The 9530-nt window shown below is 42.2% G+C and overlaps 1 protein-coding gene across 2 annotated transcripts in view; it reads right to left on the reverse strand.

Annotated features, from left to right (window-relative positions):
• The window catches only part of LOC147419244 (uncharacterized), a 61992-nt gene extending 55467 nt beyond the window's left edge, over positions 1 to 6525 (reverse strand). Inside the window, exon 1 of one of the 2 annotated variants that reach the window (XM_086506119.1) lies at positions 6379 to 6525. The gene's annotated coding sequence lies outside the window, so the exon portion shown is untranslated. The remainder of the gene's footprint in view (positions 1 to 6378) is intronic. The other variant, XM_086506120.1, reaches the window with a different exon arrangement.
• Between the last annotated feature and the right edge of the window lie 3005 nt (positions 6526 to 9530).

Raw genomic sequence — 9530 nt, forward strand, 5'->3', positions numbered from 1 at the left:
CTTAAAGATGAGGCACAACTGCCAAACTACTATCTGTACCTCTGATGCAGAATGGCTCTGATGCATGTGGATGCACCAACCGATGAAAATTCCTCCAAACGAGTGGATATTGCAGATGTAGATCTGGTGCGATGTAAACACCTACCATACGAGTTATCAGGTAGCCTTACTACTGTCGCTGAATATTAGTCTTCCTGTTGACTGTGCCTTACAAGCAAGTACGACCAGTCACCACTTGAATAGTCTTGTCGTGAAAACATTGCGGGTGAAGCTGAAAGATAAGGGTGCTCGGAGATATTTCCAAGGGTTTCTTGTCGACGGAAGTGGATGCACGCTACATGCGAATGCGAATGCAAAAGAGGTTTAGGGATCCTGTCTCCCAACTCCTTCCATATCCACATAAGAGGCAAGTAGATCCTTGTACTCAAGAGCTGGGTTTTCGTATATCCGATGTTGATCTTCCTTCAAAGACATGGCAATGAAGATGGAAGCTAATGAGTCCACGATCGGGATTCGGAGATTCTTTCAAGAAAAAAGAAATTGGGAGAGGTTTCTTGGGTTCTTCGTTCCGCTTGGGTTCTTGAGGTTCTTGATTCTTCTCGCGTTCTTCTTTAAGTTCTTCCCTTGAGTTCGCGAAGCCGAAGCACGCACAAAACTTTGATAGCAATGTCAAGTGCAATGGAGATGTTTATGGATTTTAGCTTGGATCTAGTACTCCGCACAAACACAAGGGACACTTTACTTCACTTGAAAGAACTGAATTGAATTGAAAGAAAGAGAGAGACACGAGAGAGAGAGAGAGGCGACACAGAATGTCGGGTCCCAAACCCTCAAGAGCCCCCTTGCTCTATTGCCAGAGCAAGCACTTTGTTTCTCTTGCACAAATGCTCATACAATGACTGGATGCTGAGATGTTGATGCTAATGGGTACTGATGCTAGGGTACTGTGTATTGATGGTACTGATGTTGGGTACTATTGGGTCTATGTCGATGACGATGCTGCCGACGACGATGGTGATGTCGACGACGACAATGATGGTTCTATGGCTAAAATTTAAATGCCTGACCTGCTAACTGTGTCGATGGTAACGCTGATCTTGCTTGCTGAGAAAACGTTGGGCTGCTGCACGGTCTGGTGCACCGCTACATTTCCGAGTTCTCTGCCTTCTACAAGCGCCAAAGCTGCCCCTTTATAGGTGATAAGGGATGGATCGAGCATGCCAAACGCAGTCCTCAATATTCCATTAAATGGCTAAAAGTCACTTATTAATTAAGTGACCAAAATAAGAGGTGGTTCATGCGGAACAAACTGCCTACATGGTAAAATGTTGTTGTGCAAGAGAGGGTATGCAATTGTGACCGGCCTAGACATACACGTCCTGCTAGAGGCTCACAAAGGTGCGAGGCTCAATCCTCAGAAACTGGATCATGCTAGACTGTGGCAAAACATGTCCACGTAGCACAAGTGAAGTGCGCAAGTGACAGAGAGGGTATGCAACTATGACCGGCCTGGACATGCACGTCCTGCTAGAGGCTCACAAGGGTGCCAGGCTAGCTAGGTCTAAGCTAAGACTGACGCTAGATTGTAGCAGAAGCTTGTCCACGTGACGCAAGCGCAGTGTGCACGTAACACCTGAATTGCTTGCCACGGCAAGCCTAGCAGATTACAACTTGGAATTCTGGACATCTCTTAGCAAGTGTCTCTTCTTGAACCTTGGAGCCCAGTGTGCTTGCTACTTTGGGCTACTATCACCACCACAGGAACATTGTTTGTCCAAGCTAGTTTCGACGATTCAAGAGTTTATAGGCCATGTCGCGGTCGGCTACAACCTTATGGAAGAAATCTAACCCTAATTTTGGCGCAGGTTTCAGGAAGGAGGCCCTATCGACTTTCGATTGGACTGATGTCGAGGATGCTTTTTCAGCTTGATTTAGCAGTTTTCTGAGTTCAGTTTGAGAACTTGTTTAATGATCCTGTTCAGAATTTGTTTGAAATGAATGGTATCTGTTTTGAATAGTCTTGGTGCCCGATTTGAATTGTTTGACTCTGGTTTTAATACGTGATTTACTCCCAGGTGGAGTACTGAGAAATAATGTTTGAGAATGCTTGCACATACTCATGGCCTGGACCCTTGTGGTTATTTGCGGGGGAGTATTGAACATTTGAAAAGTGTTGTTTTTACTCATGTCCCGGACCCTTGTGGTTATTTACGGGGAGAGTATTGTTGTTGTTACTCATAACCCGGACCCTTGTGGTTATTTGCGGGTGAGTATTAAGAAGTCTGAGCAGTGGTTACTCTCAACACCTCCAAACGACGCAGGCTGCGATCTGGGGGGAATTTGGTTGTAGAAGGCCTCTATATCTCATGGCCCATACCTTTTTAATTTATTTGCGGGAGGAGTGATGAGGGAGTCGTTGAACAGCTCATGGCCCAGACCTCGATGGTTATTTGCGGGGACAGTTTCATCGACGGCTTTATGTTTCTATGTTTTCACGCATATGTGAGCATTTGTGTTGCATTGTGATGTGCCAACCACTGAAAATAGTCCTATTTGGGTGAGATTGCCTGGGTATGTAATTTTAGGGCATCAAGACACCTGTTACAGATCGGCGTGGTTTGGGTGTGATGGCTAATTTTACTACGCCAAAATATCAAGAGCGGAATGAGACTCCTTATTGGATGAGATTTTTCTGGGAAGCCAACGACCCAGGATATCAAGAGCTCCAATTTGGAATGAGAAAACTAGTGGTCCCTCGGAATGTCCCTCACAAATTTTTGAGCTAACTTGAGTTGTTTTGCAGATATGTTGTAGTAATCGCGGACCGTTACTTTCTTTCAAGAAGAGGGGATGTCACAAACTGTTGACGTGTCAAGCCACTGAAAAACAGAGCCGACTTGCAGATCCCGACCGAGGGGCCTAAACCCTAGAAGAAGCAGAAGCAGCAGAGAAGAAGAAGCAACAGAAGTTTTACCAACTTGCAAAGTCTTGCCAAGTGGCCTATTTTTAAAGACGAGTTCCCACCATTTTACAAGACCCCGTCTGATGGGGCCCAAGGGACCTAAAGTCATTAAATAAAGCGGGACCAGCACACACTCAATCACGTGGAGCATGATGACATGGTTGCAGTACGGACGCTCTGGATTTCGCGCTAACATGTTGATGTGGCAGCTGTACGGACGCTCGCAATTTTTACGTTGATGGCGTGGCAACTCTACGGATTTCTGCAAAACGCAATGGCAACTTTTGGACGAGTTGCTTTTAACGTTTGAAGCTTTTTATGTAACTGCTTTTGAGAGGCCAAGGGCCTTTAAATATGTGCCATGGGCTCATTCTCTAGCACGCTTCAGTGTGGAGGTGCAGAGCTTGGAGTATAGGCATTGTACTAAGTTCAAGCAATACAAAGAAATACCGAAAGGGGCGCCAACGTTTGGGGCCAATGCTCTCTTGGGGTGGGACTCCGCCACTCCTCGTCTCGTGTGTCGTGCATCTCTTTCAGTTCAGTTGTTATTTGAACTGCTTAAAGTTGTTCAATCCTCTTTTCCGTTGGCACGTGGTGCCCGTCCCCGTTACAATCTGCTTAGTCCTTCTCCTCCATCCACTTAGTATCAAGAGCCGGATACTTCTTGAACTTGACCGAATATCTACGGCTCCACTTACCTTTCACTTGTCTTTCCTTTGTGTGCTAGGACCTACTTTGGAATGAGAATCTCTTTCGACTCTTCCACTTCTGGTTGCTTGTCTTGCTCTTTGAAGTTTGTCCTCCTGCACTTCACCCTTGAAAGGTCTCAAGAGACTCACATGGAATGCGTTGTGAATCTTCCAAGTATATGGTAGATTCAGTCTGAAGGATACATCATTTATCTTTTCCTTTACCTGGGAGGGCCCATAGTATTGCATCCTAAGCTTTGCACAAAGACTCTCCTTACCCTTCTGCTTTCATAGGCGTGCTTTCTCAAACCGAAGTAGCACCCAATCATTTTCCTTCAACTGCAAGTGGCATCGATGCTTGTATGCCACCTTCTTTTGCTAAATGGCTGTATCAAAAGATGTACATTTGAAATAAGAATTCGTAAAATGAATATGTTACATGTCCTCTCTCAAGTGTGAGTACGTGTCGGAAAGATGAAATGACTACAGCATTTTGTCTAAGTCACCTAAGGGGTGATGTGAATGTGTTAGTAGATCAAGACATCGTGAAAAGATCAGCGCAGTCTGGATGTGAATGCTAAATAAGTTACAATGATCATGATTCTCATCTAAGATCTCGACAAGGATAATGATTATGAGAATGTCGTCTCTGTGCAAGTCTAGTATGTCAATATTTGAGTCACTGTCAACTGAGCTAGATTTTGTCCTGTGTCGTTTTGCACGCGTAATCGAGGATGATTACAATTCATTCAAGAGGGGGGTATGTCACAAATTGATGACGTGGTATGCGGCGGCATGTCCGTACTAGAAAATGTCTGGCTGAAAGGACACTTGGGGATTAATTTTGAAAACCTAAACCCAAACAACTACAAATATTGGTCGAGTGGACCGAAAAGAGGGTCAACTTACAAGAACCCAACCGAGGGGCCTAAACCCTTCAAAAATAAAGCAAGACCCAAAACTGTGTCACATGACGTGGCAAGCTAGACGGACGTCCCTAGATTTCGTGCTAATTGTACGAAATATTTGAGATTTGCACAAACAACCCAATGGGCCATGAGGCGCCAAATTTTGGTCCTTGTCCTTTTAAAAGTGTTGCTTTTCGTATAACTGCTTTTGGATAGGCTAGGGGCTTCTAAATACAAATCCAAGGCATCAATCTTGGCAAATTAGCTTGAGAGCGTCACCAGAGGGAGGACCCTTGGACATTGGACCTTTGTGAAGTAATAATAAAGAAGTACCGAAAGGGGCGTCAATCTTTGAGGCTAGTGCATCTTGGCTCGGAACTCCACCGTGCCGTGTTGACTCTCTCTCTCTCTCTCTCTCTCTCTCTCTCTCTCTCTCTCTCTCTCTCTCTCTCTCTCTCTCTCTCTTTGCAGTGTCAGATCAATTGTGTGCATTTTGCATTTTTCTCACATGTTACAGTAGATCTTTTCTTTCAAGTGTTCAAGGCTATTATAGTTGTAGGAGTCTTGACACTTGTCGATTTGCGCCAATCATCCTTCTTGACCGAGGCCAAAAGAAATACTTCTCCACCCCCTTCAAGATGCCCTCAGTGCCGCTATGCCCAACAAAAGGAAGATTGTGGCACTCCGTCGACACCTTTTGCCCCCGTCCACGTGTCACAGGCAGCATGGATTTTCACATCAAACAATTTTCCTTGAGAGACTATCCTACAACTTTCTTCCCACTCTGCACCTATGTCTACAAAATCTATATTTGTAGCGTACTGCTCGAGTATCTCATTAAAATCCTGATGGTGCATTGCGATGATAGAGAAGATATTTGTGGTTTGCAAGAATGGCAGCCTTTGGCGCCAATGCATCAGAACCCCGCTGCTCTGTTCGACCTTTCTCTCCCTCTCTCTATTCAATTCTGTTTGCTGCAGTTTCTGTTCGTGTGTTGCTATTCATTCTCGCTTTGGTGTCCAAGCATGTTACAATGGTCTCAGAGGTCAGACGATTCTTCTCCTATGGAGGATCCGATTAGGATTTCTGCAGCACACATGGGTGTAGCAATGAATCTGACAAAAAGGAATGCATCCCACCTACTACAGTTTTGCGCAATGATGAAGACCACTTGAATGCCCAACGGAAGAAAACAATCGTCCTGTGTGCAGAACGTGACCAACCTTGCACAAAAGATAATGTATCATAGAGACTATTTCATGAGGCTTAGGGACATTTTCTCTACAAAGTGTGCAGTTGTATGTTTGACTCTTAAATCAAGAAGTCTTGCCTTTCAAATTGTAATCTTTATTCAAGGTCCACACAGGGCCAGAATGTGAGATCCTATGCTATACATACTTTGGTCCCTTGGTAGTGATCTTGTTTGCGTCATCACTTTGATCTTCTCATCAAGTTTGTCAAAAGGTAGAAATAAATAGTTACCTTCGATGCTCATTGCTGACTATGGGATCTCTGTATGGTATGGCTCTCTACACATTCCCTTACAATATTTCAAAGGTAAGTACATAAGAGGCATTCCTCTTGAATTTGTTTTGATTCTTGCACAAGAGACATAGAGCAAGAGACACAGACAGCAAGAGAGGGAATATTCTCTTTTTCAATCAGTTAATGGCTCACTAGCAAGAATCAAACAAGGTTATTTGTTAAGCATCCAAGCGCATTTTCATGTGCCGGTTCTTCTGTCAGAAGAGAATCTGCTCTCTCTCTCTCTCTCTCTCTCTCTCTCTCCACAGAACGAAGCTGTATACTTCTTACTTACATGGACGCCATGAGAGCAATCGTGCGAGGGGAAGCCTACATCATGGCCTTGCGCTCTCTGTGTGTCTACAGACATTGACGCACACTCTGCTGACTTGGCATTGCTCACTCAAATACTTTTTGAACTTTCCAGAGCTACAAGTTTAGGGTTAAGGTAAGCATTCCATTATGAAAAAATTAAAAAAAGAGGTATCTTTGGAGATGCTCTCTCTCTCTCTCTCTCTCTCTCTCTCTCTCTCTCTCTCACACACACACACACAACAAATGCTTCATTCTGGAAAGGACTAGCACCGTGAACAGTGCAAGGCAGGGGTTCTCTCTCTCTCTCTCTCTCTCTCTCTCTCTCTCTCTCTCTCTCTCTCTCTCTCTCTCACACACACACACACACACACTTAGTTCTATGGCTATGTTGAAGACGTTCACATGGGTGGGAGAATTCAATATGAGAGTATCACGGATGCCGCCTTTTGAGGTGAGAGCTTCACCAAGCAATCCAATGTACCTATGTACCTCCAAAAGTCCGGTCGTCAATGGTGGGCTAGTATGTAAACCCAAGGGACCGAGCCAAAGACTTGGAAGGAATGTAGAATGCTATTATGCAATAATTCTTGATGGATGAAACTAAATACAACGCTTAATGCATTTGGAACTTTTAAAGAACAACAAGTTCTAGTTACATCATTAATTGAGAATCTAAGGCTCCACATGCACGGCTACATAAACCAAGAAGAATTTTTTTGTATCTCCTTTGCTTCATGAGAGTGTAATTCTAGGAGCGCCATGGTTACATCGCATGGTAGTTCGACTTAAGTTTCTTGATAGAGTCGTAATAATTCATCATAGAGGTAGAGCTATGAGTCTTATACTAAGAGAAGGCAAGTACCATTCCAGTGTTATCACATGTATCTTTACAAAAATCAATACATCCTTCTCTTTTCTCATACATGGATTTTGTCGAAGACTCCTCTCCCATATCGTGAAATCTAATGCCAACTCATGCTCTTATCATGAAATGAATCACACGTCTTTCACTCAATCATATAGTGATTTATTTTCTGACTCTATCCCTAGTGAATTGCTTCCCTCAAGAGGGGATAAGATTGAGCTAGTGCTTGGAACTACTTCTTCTAATAGATCTCTTTATCGTGTTTCTCCGGCCCAACAAGAGGAGACTTCCTCCCAAGTGAATGAGCTCATAGTAAATGGAAAGTTACATCCAATTTCATCTCCTTTTTGCTCACATGTGATTTTAGTGCAAAAGGAGGATGGGTCCTATCGTATGTGTGCGGATTATCATGCATTATATAGACCACAATAAAATATAGGCTCCCAGTTCCTTACATAAAGGATATGTTTGATAAGCTACAACTTGATCTTAAAAGATTGAGCTTAGTGGCACACACGAGACGACATTTTGTACACAATTTGGGTAGTATGAATACCTAGTAATGCCTTTTGTTCTTACCAATACTCTTGCAACCTTTAAAAAGACTCTTTCAAAAGCATAGAGCATACACAGGAATATTCTTTGACAATTTAATCATCTTCACTAAGACTTTAGAGGAGCACAATGAACACCTAAAGGCAATTTTTGAAGAACTACATCCTAACAACTCTACGTAAATAAAAAGAAAAGTGAATTCTTTCTCAATGAGATATACTACTTGGGTCATATTATCCTAAAAACTCTATGTAAATAAAAAGAAAAGTGAATTCTTTCTCAATGAGATATACTACTTGGGTCATATTATCTCTAAAGAAGGAATCGGCATGGATCCTAAAAAATTTAGTGATACATAACAGGCTACAACCAAAGAACTTACATAAGCTTAGAAGCTTTATCTTTATAGGCATGTCTTCCTACTACCTATGATCTATAGATAATTCTCCATAGTAGTGGAGCCACTCCATAATTTAACAAAGAAAAAGGTTAAATATCAGTGGACTACCTGAGAGAATTGTAGCTTTAATGAGCTCAAAGAAAAGCTTAGAACAAAACCACTCTTGGTTTAACCAAATTTTACTAAGCCTTTGATGTCCAACAATGGATGTGATGATAGAATTGGGGTAGTCCTTTCCTAACTCTTTAAAACAGGACTATACTAAAGACAGAAAGCACAAGAAAACACATGTCGAAAGACAATAAGGCATGCAAGTAAGTGCACTCATGGGGCTAAGGAAGTGCCAAAAATGAATGCCACTTTTCAAGGACATGAAAATGTTTCCTAAGAACTCACAAGAATTTTAGGAGGCTCAAATGACTCCTCAACCGATCGAAAACATCAAACTATGGCTTATGGTGGGTGGGAAGGGGAGGCAAAGTGGGTAGAAGGGCATGTGGATGGTCATTTGGGCCTAGAACGTTCATTTTTCTTTTCAAAAATTGTACTTCCATACTTTGAACTCTTCCACCTTCTCTTGAGAATTCAAAGTTATTATCTTTGAAAAGGGGGAAAAAGTGGTCTTCACGAAATCAATCATAAGTTTTTACTATATCAATCATAAGTCGCTCACACATGGTTGATTTAAAAAAACAAGAAGCTCTTTTCAAGATTTGCAACTTTGTAGAAGTTGAAAGCTAATTTGGAGATCACAGAGGCCATCTGGCAAGGTTACAATAGTAAGTCTTACTAGTATTCCATAAACTACTATGCTATGAAGCTTCTTCTTTTCAAGCTCATAACCAGAGCCCCATGGATTCCACTCCTTTTCTCTACAATATACTTTATTTAGTAACCAAAGCCCCATGGATTCCACTCCTTTTCTCTACAATATACTTTATTTAGTAACCAAAGCCCCATGGATTCCAATCCTTTTCTCTATAATATACTTTATTGACTATTTAGTAATGCTTTAAAGAAGAAGAGAATGACATATGGTCATCAAGGAACTCGCTAAGTTACTTGGGTCATGGAGATATTAGCCTCCATGGCCGTATATATAGTCAATTTTCTCTTTGTGTTGGAATTAGGATTGCACAGATGCACACACAACTTGGAGAAGATGAAGAAGCTCAAGGCACAACACATAGTGTATTATTAAATGCGCAAATAGAAAGACAAGTTAGCCCTAGACTAAGTTGCATTTATATGTCCATGTAATCATGTTTATGTGTATAAAAGGCAATTAAACATTTTATACCCATATTATATG

This window comes from Adiantum capillus-veneris, chromosome 29 (genome assembly GCF_014529385.1).
Source record: "Adiantum capillus-veneris isolate H3 chromosome 29, ASM1452938v2, whole genome shotgun sequence".
In the NCBI taxonomy this organism is placed as follows: Eukaryota; Viridiplantae; Streptophyta; class Polypodiopsida; order Polypodiales; family Pteridaceae; genus Adiantum; species Adiantum capillus-veneris.